Raw genomic sequence first — 13,259 nt, forward strand, 5'->3', positions numbered from 1 at the left:
AGATTATTTATTCTAAATGCGTTTTAACATATGCTTCAACAGTTGTTCCTATGGAAGTTATCAAAATATTTCATTTGAGAGATGGTTTAAGAATTCCAACTGTTCCTTCATGTAAAATTTGTATTATATTGTATTATTCAAGAAATTTTAAAACTTTCTTTTATGATCAAAGCGGTCAGACACTGAGAAATATGTGTTCGACTGTGATGCAATATAAAGTTACTAAAATAATATATGATTGCTTTGGATCATGAGAATATTGGATTTATTTGATAGAATAAAGCGCATTATGTATGTATTGTATTATTTAAAAAAAATTTTAAATTTTCTTTTATGATTAAGGCGGTCAGACACTAAAAAATATGTGTTCGACTGTGTTGCAACATAAAGTTACTAAAATAATACATGATTGCTTTGTAGCATGAGAATATTGGATTTATTTGATAGAAAGAAGCACATAATGTGTGTATTGTATTATTCGAGAAATTTTTAAAACTTTCTTTTATGATCAAGGTGGATTAGATAATTACTGAAATTTATCTCAATATGGTGTTTTCCTAACATGAGGTTTTATTGCAAAAACAAAACATATATTTCTGTACTATATTATCATCATCACAATAGGATTCGAACCGTTCCTTCGATTTGTATTAAATTGTATTACTCAAGAAATTTTTTAAAATTATTGTTACGGTTCAGGTGATTCCTGGAATTTATTTCAATATGGTGTTTTCCTAACATGAGGTTTTTATCACCAAGTATCCTTTCATATTAAATCTCCATGTAAATGAATAAATAAAATTAGATTTTTCTCTAGTCTCATTATATTTTCCGACATATTGAATTCTTTTATAAAAAATAGTACTACATATTTCATGTCACATAAATGATGCAACTTGATTTCTGTGTAAAAAGCAAACATGTCACAGGAATATGTTGGTTGTTTTTGATTTACGGCATATCAACACTTTTTAGGTTATATAATGCCGAATTCAGTGATTTTGAAGAATTTTTTTTTATAGAATATTTTTTTTTCAAGTCGGTTTCTATATGACCCATAATTGGGACCCTAAAAGGTACTATCATTCTGGGTTAAAGTGGACCTGGGAGCAATGACAATTAAAGGGTGGCTCCACAACCCCCAAAGCCCGCAAGCTGGGACCTCATCATCGGATAAAGTTTAAGGTCATATGCAAAACCCAGGAATATATATTTAGATATATGTATATGTTTTGCAACATAAAGTTACTAAAATAATACATGATTGCTTTGTAGCATCAGAATATTATATCAATTTGATAGAAAGAACAACATAATGTATGTCTGTAAAATGTAAAAGCTTTATTTAAGAATATGATTTTGTTTACAATAAGTATTTGCATGCAACTGTAGTATTGGGAATCCCAGTTTAATTGCTATATAGGTAGTTTTAGAAATAGAAAGATATATAAACATATTTTGATTTCCCATCAGCGAGTTAGCAGGGTCAGATAAGGTTAGGTTTGACAGGCATCGAACCCAAGTCACCTTGAACGACCTAGATTAGAATGTACCGAGATTAAGGGATTGACACGGAATTGTGGTCGTAGGCCTTCCGGTTAATGACCACATGGGTTAGAGTTTGGTTTGGGCAACAGAGGAATGCAAACGTGAGATTTCAGGCTTCTCCAGACGACCAGGGTCCGAGATGTTACGCTTACCTTGAATAAAAAAAAAACATTGAAGCTTCAATTCCATCCTGTTGTTCATTTATGAATCTGTCTGCAGCACCACCACTCCCCAGCAAGATGGAAGACCAGCGACCAAGAAGATGCCAAGCGCTGGCCAAGGCAAACCAGGTACCTCCGTATTATATTGTTGTACATCCACATCTCGGAAACTCCCCAAGGCAAGAAGAAACTGTAGAAGAATACCAAACACACACCCACTGACACACGTTTATACATAAGAACACACTCACACGTATATGTAAGAACATTGATAAGAACACACAGACCCGTAACAGTAAACGTTAGCAATACACGTTTAGATAGTAATAAATAATAAAAAATAGAACACATCTTTAAAAGGTTACACAACGTATTGAATTTCTTATAAGGTGAGAAAGATAAGAACCAATAATATAGTTTCATTTTAGTATACACTCGCATATGTCATGACATAAGTTCTTTTCGTTTTGAATACTTCCCCAAATATAGTTTCTCTCCTTTCTTTTAATTTTCTTATCACTTTGCAATATGCGTTCGCAGATGGATTGTCAAATATCATTTACTTGTAAAAGAAGAGTCACATACTTCACAATATTTGCCCTCTTTTTTGTTTTATTTTACTTCAGTTGGGACCAAGATATATAAGATACATAGATATTCAAATGTTCCATTTAAGTTCTTTATCTCTCAAACACTGAGTTAGTAAAGAAATTGAGAACATAATTTTCTTTTCCCCAATTAACCATTTTCATACATTGTAGTATATCTTTCATTTTGGTCTCTTGGTCTTACTGGATTCCAGGACAAGAATTCATCTAGTCTGGTGGAGTATCCAATTTTTTGCTATTACTTGAGGTAACATGACGGAGAAAGTGCCCCATCACATATAAAAGTTAATGTAGGTTAGTCATAGAAAGATCTTATTTGGGCTGGTTTACTTCTAGGGAAGAATGTTCTCATGCCAGGTTGTTTTGACAAACCCCTGTACAGATAGACCTTAAACAATCGAGGATAGTGTTTAGTAGGCATTCAAGTTCTATCCTTTTCCCTCTTTTTTTTGTTTTATTTTACTTCAGTCGAAGTTCTTAGAAGTCAGGGGGCCCATAACATGGGGCTAACACTTGAACTCTATATGAGATACATAGATATTCGAATGTTCCATTTAAGTTCTTTATCTCTCAAACACTGAGTTAGTAAAGAAAATGAGAACATAATTTTCCTCTCCCAATTAACCATTATTATACGTTGTAGTATATCTTTTATTTTGGTCTTTTGGTCTTACTGGATTCCAGGACAAGAATTTATCTATTCTTGTAGAGTATCCAGCTTCGTGCTATTACTTGAGGTAAAATCACTTGGAGAAGGTGCACCATTCCCTCAAGTATGTGTTCGCATATGATTGGCAAAATATTGTACCCTTGTAAAAGAAGAGGTACATACTTCACAATAATATGATTTCTCTCGTTTTTAATTTTTGTATCAGTTTGTTAAAGGTGGGGATAGACCATCCGGCCAGATTCCAAAAACTGACCCGATATTCAGATATTCCACCTGAAAAATATTTTACAACTCTGACAGTCCCCTTAAGTGGAATTGTTCAAATCTCTTTTGCACTTGGTACACCAGATATGTTTGTCATGTAGGTTTTTAATTTTTCCATGAGATCAGTTGCTCCCATAAGTGGAATGATAGATATCTTTTTAAGATTCTCATTTCTTTTTCATGTCATACATAAGAGCTGGATATTTCGTTATCTTTTCCCTTTCAACTCTGTTTAATGCAGCATTATTGGGGCACTAACTTCTACAAAGGTTGCTTCTTTCTATTTCTTGTCACATATCACAAGATTCGCTGCTGCATTCGATATTCGCCTTTTGGAGATCGTCCAGTGGAGATATTTACATACTCCATTGTGTCACGTCGCATAATAGCCATCTCCCAGAAAAAAAAAACTTTATAGTTAGATTTCAGGTGGTTCCCACTCTCTACTTCTGTGTGGCAGAACCTGTACTTGCTGTCATTGCTTAAACCACTCATTAAAAGAATTGGTCCTCAAGCCTTGATCTTATGTAGTCATTATAATTCTCTCCTAGTCGTAGTGGAGCCTTCCTTATCTATATATTCCAGGATGAATTCATCCAGAAAATACTTGACATGATGTTGGTTGACTCCTTCTTCCAGATTTTTGCCATGGAAGTTTTTGTGTATTTCAGGTGACTCTTTTGGGCTATTGTTTCTCTCCAGTATGCATTCGCATATGTTGGACCACGTGTTGTTTTAGTGTAAAAAAAGAGCCACATACTTCACAAGAATATGGTTTCTCTTCAGTATGTGTTTGCATATGAATAAACAAGCTGTGTTTCCTTTTAAAAGAAGAGCCACATACTTTACAAGAATATGGTTTCTCTTCAGTGTGTATTTGCATATGAAGGACCAAGGTGTGTTTCCTTGTAAAAGATGAGCCACACACTTCACAAGAATAGAGTTTCTCTCCAGTATGTGTTCGCATATGGCTGACTAAGCTGTGTTTTGTTGTAAAAGAAGAGTCACATATTTCACAAGAATATGGTTTCTCTCCAGTATGTGTTCGAATATGAATGACCAAGCTGTGTTTCCTTCTAAAAGAAGATTTACATACTTCACAAGAATAGGGTTTCTCTCCAGTATGTGTAAGCATATGTTGCAACAGATGCTGTTTCTGTATAAAAGCAGAGCCACATACTTCGCAAGAATAAGGTTTCTCTCCAGTATGCGTACGAAAATGAATGATCAAGTTTTGTTTACTTGTAAAAGAAGAGCCACATACTTCACATGAGTAAGGTCTTTCTCCAGTATCTGATTTAATATTCATTTTTAAATTTGAAATATTTACGATTTTTAGTTGAATTTGTTTCTTTATATTTTTCTTATTTTTCTATTTTAGAAAGAACAGAATGAATGAGAAAGATTTCTGTTAAAGTTTTATCAATTTAAAATTTAATAGATCGTATGCAACTTACAATTTTACATGTTTAAATGAAAATATAATTATGTTTTTAAATAATTGATAATAACAAATTGTGATTAGGTTTCTGACCTTCACAGCTACAGATCGATCAAACCAGACAATAAATTAGTGACTGTTTATCTGCATTATAAAATATTTACACTGTATGTAAATAATGCAATGTATACCGATATCTGACACTTCAGTTAAATATATATAATTTTCTGTGTATTTTTATTGATAATTCTACAAAACTCACCATTTTGCAGGCCATAATGAGTGTTTCATAAGTTTACCCTATTAGAAGTGTTTCTTATTAATAATTTGGATGGCTTAAATACTGCATTTATTAAAAGGTTTACAGGGTATTATTCATTATTATTCATATGCACCAAAAACTACATTTGAGGTAATTATTTAAATGTGTGTTTCATTTATCAAGCCTAAGAGTAGAAGAAATACATAAACCGTTGTCAGTAAAATGTTGTTTTTATATGAATATAAAATACATGTTTTTATGTATTCATAAAATATATTTCACATGAAAACTTTTCACAATATGTTAAACTTCACATCAATAGAGATTGATGAATATTGAATATATATGATGGATTCAATGTTTATACATTTGATTCAATAAAAAACATGCTTTTCAATGTGATAACATATATATATATATATATATATATATATCATACAAAATGCACGTTCTTTTGTGTGCCAGCTAACTATAAAACAAAAAATCCACATGAGATCAATATTTGATGTGGATTGATTGATGAATACAAAACATATATGATAGATCCAGTAAATATTTATGCCTTTTATAAGATGATATTTAAACCTTATGTATTAACATAATGTATATAGATTCTCACAATCTGGTTATATATAAATGATTTTCTGTGTATTTAAATAGATCGTTCGAACAAATCGACCATTTTTGCAGTTCACTATTAAGGTCTCATACGAGTTTTTATGATTTTACTATTCGGTGCATTTATGAAAGGTCCAAATAGTTTATTAGTCATATGCACTTTTCATAAATATTCCGACTAGTATCCTATTTAATTATTTCAAGTAGTACAATATTTAAAATGCCCAATAATAGAAATACACAGTTGTCAGGATTTGTTTTATATATTTTCATAAAATTCGATTGTATAAAAGAAAAAACCTGTATAGTTCAGAAGAATATGATTTCTCTTTTTTCCGACCTTTAACTTTGCATTTGCATTGTATTGCTGGAGATTCTGTAAAATTAAAAAAAGACAAATTTCACGAAATAATTTAATTTTATACATGTTCTTTGAAAAATATCAAGATGTTTAAGTGTCTACACAGTTACTTTTTAAATGGATAAATTAGATAGACATCTTTTTTAATTTACAGAATTTTATAATTTATAAAAAAATCATTTAAGCTAAGTTCTCAAATTCGTTTTTCATCAAAGTAAAAAAAATAATCAGAATATATGTTGCAATACTTACCCATGCATAAAGATAATTTTGTTTTTGTAGATATTAAACTAAATTTCTAAACAGTTTCTTTAATGATTTTCAAAATTTAACAAAATGTTATAGTTTATATACAAAAATGAATGATTCTTTTGGAGAAGCAACACTATTGTATTTATGAATTTTATTTTGTTACGCTTTTGACTAATGTTTCTCGATGTATGAAATAAATCTAGTAATTTATGCAATAGTTTTGTTTCAGCAATGCAATTAAATGTTTGAAAATATTTGAAAATTCTAAGAAATTGAAGAATATATGAATCACCATAATTTCTCACAAAAGGTTTATATGCCATAAAACATAAACAAAAAAAATCATTCATCTGTTTCACAGGAAAGAATAGAAATATCTAATATAGATGTAATAAACTGGCAATTCTTTTCTCATGATTTTTTCAGCATTTTTTTTTATATATTTAGCCATAATATATTTCATTAGTTCATATATTTAGCCATAATATATTTCATTAGTTCATATATTTAGCCATAATATATTTCATTAGTTCATATATTTAGCCATAATATATTTCATTAGTTCATATATTTAGCCATAATATATTTCATTAGTTCATATATTTAGCCATAATATATTTCATTAGTTCATATATTTAGCCATAATATATTTCATTAGTTCATATATTTAGCCATATTTCATTAGTTCATATATTTAGCCATAATATATTTCATTAGTTCATATATTTAGCTGTACTAAATAAGGTAAATACTTTTAAAATGATTTCCACTTAAATAAAAAAAATGAATAAGAATGATTTGGAAGAAATAATGAAGATATCTCAATTTTATGTAACAGTTTTATCTGTATAAAAAATAGCATTAAGTGATGTTAAAAATGTAATAAACCGTCATTATTGAGGAGAAATCTTTTGCACACTTAAATAAAATATTAAAAGAAACATAAGTTTTAATATCTGTATTTTTTATGACTTGATTACTTTATTAAAATTAGTTTACTTTATACACATATACAAGTTGATTATGATTTAATATTATATATGACTTTAGTTAAGAAAATTTATTTTTATGAAAATAAGTTTTTGTGTAATTGTCGTTGAAAATAAATAATTTGCAATATTGGTGACTCGGATTTTTTAATCATGAATGCATAAATTTAATGCTGCAAGTTTATACAGTGCTTACTGCAACCAATTGTAAAAGACAAAACCTATTAGCATAGGGTCGTTTCTGTCATGTATAATGGCTATGGTATCTGTAATAAATATAGAATGTATTGCCTCTATAAAAACAATTGTATTTAAAAACTCATACAATAGTATGTATTATTATTCATCGGATTACTGTTCTCATCTTGAGTGTGATTTTCACAACGTTTCGTTCGATATAACCTCTGACCTTCTTCAGAGGTGTATCTTGTCGAACTCGGGAATGTTTCTGTCAAACTCGGGAATTTGGACGGAATTTCGAGCTGAACACTTTATTTGCTTCACCATCCAGTCATAGCTGATGGAACAAGAGCACGCTACCCCCGTGCAGTAAATAAAGGCTTCCGCTCGAAATTCCGTCCAAATTTCCGAGATTAACAGAAACATTCCCGAGTTTGACACGATACACCTGAAGAAGGTCGGAGTTTGTATCGATCGAAATGTTGTGAAAATCACACTTAAGATGAGAACAGTAGTCCGATGAATAAAACGAATCCTCATCTCCAAAATTCAGAAACATCATACAATAGTAGTTTTGTAATGTGGACAAATATCAATCCATTATTGAATGGATTAATGTAGCTAAGCACGTGTGTTACATCTGTTTAATGAAGTAAATTAACTGTTTGAGCTCCATACATATGGTCATGGTCTGTAACTAGTAAAATGAGAAATAAAAATAATAGTATAACATGCTGAAAAACTCGTTATTCTTAATGTTCGTATGCAATATTGAGCAAGAAAATATGTTGGACTTGGCTAAAGCAAACAGTTCTGATGATTACTCCTGGCGTTGTAATGCAGACATATAGAGTTGGTAAGTGAAAGTTTTATTTATGAACTGATAATTGTAAAAAGCCTGCTTAGCTTCGATCCCCTGATAAAAATAGAAGCAATAAAAGCAAATTCTCTACCTCTAAGTTAGGGGAAATCCAATTTAGTGAATAAACAGTTTCAGGATCCACGGCATCAGACAAGCTGAACAATCATCTATATCAACATAGAACAGTCCAATTAATGAATACATGATCAACTCAGCCCTCAGCTCCTGTAATGGCTATTCATGCTGATGGCTGTTTTCAAGTAGAACAAAGCAAAACTTGACTGTGTTATTAACTAATAAGAGCTCATCCTTACTGGACATGCAGAAAATTCTTACTTATTTTAGCACCAAAAACATAACAAAAATCAGCCGATCTTGGTCAAATACCATGCTCCTAGATCTTTGATCTGCCAACCTAAAAGAGCCTGTCAAGGATCAATTTGGACCTATCATATTATAGTTTAGCATGGAAATAGATATTACTTATCTACAGTGGATTCACTGCGAACGTGATTCTTAAAATTATGAGGACTATTATTGGCATAGCTTATAATGACATAAATCAAGAAATCAATATCGTAATATGTCTACAACATATATAAAAGTGTCACATATGAAACCAATATTTCTTAACACTTGATACGTTTTCAATTACCTGCTTTAATAAGGAGTTTTGAGATTGGACGGTTTCCTATTTTTAAACATACGTACCAAACATTATTCCCAGAGAGAAGGTGTATTTTCTCTCGAAACACTCAATATATATCATCCATCCTTTAGGGGGTATCTCTGTGTTCTTGACAAAAGCGTAAAGTCACAATAGCACAACTAATCAAGAATGATGTCAGTATTATCCACTTTTTTCCACAGACTTCAAAACGAGTGCAAGAAAAATAAAATATAATATGAGCTACACTTTGCTCTCTACTGAAAACGCTTGTCAGTACATGTTTCTATCAATAAAGATAGACTGCATGAGAGTCTATGCACCTGCCACTCACACATTACACACTTGCTCTTGTTATCTAACCCAGAAGACGGCAGTTCATAACAGTAAGGGGCTCATGGGCCAAATCCAGTAGAAGGCTATGAAGGTTGGTTTTAAGGTGACGAGAACTTTTGCATTTACTTTCCGTATATTTGTTTTATTTTATTTTAAAGCAATACATTTGCATTTAATTGGCGTTCCAAGATGTGAAAATGCCAAGAACAGATTAAATATAATTGAGTCAAACTTTTCCTTTGTCATTGTTTTTTTAAGCGACATATTTATATTTAAATGTAAAATGCATGTGTATGCCAGGTTTACTGACGAACCGATGAAGAAGAAATGGAAATTGATGATACTACAGAGGAAGTAGAAAGCAACACAGGATGATATACACAGACAAACAATCCTCTATCATTAAAACAACCTTCAATCACAGAACAAGAGCGCCAAGAAACTTGTCACCACAAATGCATAGAAAATTGCACAAGTTCTCTGGTTCACACAAAAATCATCATGATAATTCATCCTGTGGTCACAGCATGGGAGATGTAGCGGGAAAAGAGTTATCGACTAATGTGTTGGAATAGTATCTAGAAGTTATCTGCCAATTGTACAGGAAGTACTAGTGAGTTATCTGACCCTCAAAAGTACATAAGAAGAGATGGAAAAAGCTATTTTTGTTTTGAGTGGATCTTAACAATGACTTGTACAACAACGTCTTCCATATTTACAGGATTTTCGTGTCTTTTGTAAAAATACATGAGAAATATTTAAAAAATAAATTGCTAACATGTACAATGCTTTATCTTCTTAAAACTAAAATAAATTAATGTGTTTTTAGTACTTAAAATAGAACTTTAGAAAATGGTTACTTTGTTTACATAAAATAATACATTTCTACTAAGAAAAAAAAATGTTTATTATATTCTGTGATTGTTAATAAATAAATGTGGTAAACTTCATTAAAATTGATTGAGTTCCTGAATTTTGAGGTGAAAGGGGAGACACTTCCTGTTGACTTTCTATTGTCAATATCAGTATTATTCTACTTTTTTTTTTGCCACATTTTCATTCAAAAAATAAATATTTATTATAAGCATTGAAAATTTCAGTACTTGTGTTCTCTTTTCATACCATAATGAAATAATGATGTTATTATTTCGAAAGCCATTCTTAACACGGGGAGGGTGTTTTGTTACTATTCCGTTTTCACCTAACAATTTAATGAAAAAATATCGTGAAACTTGAATTTAACTTGAAAAAAAAAACTATTTTAAAATAGCAGGGTATCAAAGGTGCATAAGCACCAAAATTTCCTTACCGTGCGAAATTTCTTCTTAAGATGATTTTAATAGCGGGGTTTAAAGGTTTCATTTTAAATGAATCATACCGAAAACATTTTTTTTTCTTTTCTTTTTCCATTTATGTATTTTGGGTTGTTAGGGATTGTGTTAGAGCACGTAATAATATGTTAAATAATTGCGACGTTTTCCATATAAAAATAATTTTCAAGGCACTAGAAAAAAAAAAAAGAAAAAGAACTTTAAAAACAAAACTAAATAAAAAAAAGACCCCCCCCCCCGATTAGAGAGATTTCTATAGTACGATTCTTTGTTTATATGCAATCATGGAATATTGACTCATTTCTCTATTAAAACAAAGGCAATCATAATGTAATAATAAAAAAAGCGGGTTTGTATTACTGTACACATAGATTCGAAAAAGTTGTCCAAAAACAAATATATAACAAATAAATGTTATCAAAAGCAAGATAAGTTACTTTTTTACCAAACTGGACATATTTTTCGTGTTTTTATTCAATGTAACATGTTTATTCAGCTCGAAAAACATACATTGTTTACCGACGTATTGGAAAATTTAAAATGGCGCCAAACTCTCTCTTTAACACGGTAAGTTCGGGAAAAGGTGTTATAAATAATAAACTAGACAAGATACTATTAAACCCACCGAATATATGTCAACTTATGTCACAGTAATATATATTGAGCGAGTTTCTAACAGTATTTTGTCTAGTTTTATATTTATAGCACCTTTTCCCAAACTTACCGTGTTAAAGAGAGTATCGGGCGCTATTTTGAATTTTCCAATACATCGGTAAACACAGTATGTTTTTCGAGCTGAATAAACATGTTACATTAAATAAAAAACACTAAAAACATATCCAGTTAGGTAGAAAAGTAACTTATCTTGCCTTTGATAACATTTATTTGTTATATATTTGTTTTGTGACAACTTTTTCGAATGTATGTGTCTGTACAGTAATACAAACCCCAAAAAGCTTCAAAAGCAATTAAATTAATAGGTGCTAGTGAACTTACTGATGATCCGCGCTATTTTTTAAATCGTATTTCCAAGTTTAATTAAAGTTTTATTATATGTTTTTTATTCAATTGTAAGGTTAAAGTATAGAATAGGTAAACACCCTCCCCTCCACATGTTAAGAATGACTTTTTAAATAATAACGTTATTATTTCAGCACGGATCAATAAGTGCACTCACTAGTACCAATTAATAGATACTTACTTTTGCTTGGCAATCTGTTTTTAACAAAGAAACGATTATAAGATGAGTTAATTTAAACGAGACGAGTTTGACGGGTGGAAGTCAATATTTTATGATGACGACCGAAAAAGCAAGTTCGCAGAAATTTTTTTTTTTTTTCCATTTGATTGTGATTTCATTTTAATTTATCTATTTATTTAGTTTTTGCGTTGTGTTAAATTACAAATATATATATATATATATATATATATATATATATATATATATATATATATATATATATATATATATATATATATATATATATATCGTTATGTTAAATTACAAAAAAATATTTCATTGTTAAAAATTATTAGTGATCACGCATATTAACTTACTCGAGCCATTGCGACAATGCGACGCTGATAGTCAATCAATTACATATTATTTAAATGTTTATTTACAGACACATTTTCACAGAAATAATGAATATTAAATGTCAAATATATTGAATGTTTTTACAGAAATAATGACATTTTCAAATAAATATGTTTATTTAGTGATTATTTCACATATTTATCTTTTTTGTTCAAATACATATGTCCTTAAATATACATTAAAACTATATTTTAAAAAACATTAAAACTATATTTTAAAAAGTACGTAATAAACAGCTATGTTCGATAACTCTAAAAGTGATATTGTTACCCTTTACGCCGTCGTTAATTTTAATTAATGTCCATCAATTTACCAACGTCCAACAAGTTCCGTTCGTTTGTGTACAATATAACTTCTGATTAATGTTTACCAGTTTTAAAATATTTTGTTATTCTGGGGGGGGGGGGGAATGCTTATGCACTTTGTGAACCGCGCTATTTTTATTTATTTATTTTTTTTTTTGTTAAACTCAAGTTGGAACTCCTTATTCTTTTGACTCCCAATATTTCGTCTGCTAAAATTTTAGTCACGTGATTACTGTGTACCTATTTACAATGCCTCCCCACGGGACAGAGTTAGACACCAGGGTCGTTTTTTAACGTGGAGAAAAGGTACAAAAATAAAAAAAAATTGTCTCAGTCGTGAAGGATTGATCCTCCACCGAAAGAGAACAAGAAATGGAAGTGCAGCAAAAACTGCAGCATCTGAAGAACAGATACTACACTTTGAGATATTAAATCTTTTATTCATGTTAAAAAAATACAGTCAAAATCAACGATGAACAAAAAACTTAGGCACATGGCCAACTCAACTTGAGGCCAATGTGTAAGCATCAATAAAATAAATCATTACTTCAAGTGTCCCTTGTTATGGATTTAGCTGAATACGATATTAAAATTCATTTTTTTGTACTTATGCATTTATGTTACCAGATTGGCATGTGTATTGTAACTATTGTATACTTTCGTCTAACAATTTAATAAACAAAAAGATATCGTGAAACTTGAAGGACCGTTTCAATATATTGATTTAAATTTAAAATGTGTTTTTTTTTTTATGTTAAAAGCTAATTACTAGACCAAAAGTAAGTATTACCTACATTTAATTGCTTT

General features: G+C 30.2%; 1 long non-coding RNA gene across 1 annotated transcript; it reads right to left on the reverse strand.

Annotated features, from left to right (window-relative positions):
- Nucleotides 1-1,322: 1,322 nt before the first annotated feature.
- On the reverse strand, nucleotides 1,323-11,922 carry LOC145269600 (uncharacterized). Its single transcript, XR_013865127.1, has 2 exons — nucleotides 11,752-11,922; nucleotides 1,323-5,948 (listed from the first exon to the last, which is right to left on the reverse strand). It is a non-coding gene; the product is annotated as an uncharacterized LOC145269600 (long non-coding RNA).
- Between the last annotated feature and the right edge of the window lie 1,337 nt (nucleotides 11,923-13,259).

Source organism: Euprymna scolopes, chromosome 45 (assembly GCF_053919585.1).
Source record: "Euprymna scolopes isolate OS-2025 chromosome 45, ASM5391958v1, whole genome shotgun sequence".
NCBI lineage: Eukaryota > Metazoa > Mollusca > Cephalopoda > Sepiida > Sepiolidae > Euprymna > Euprymna scolopes.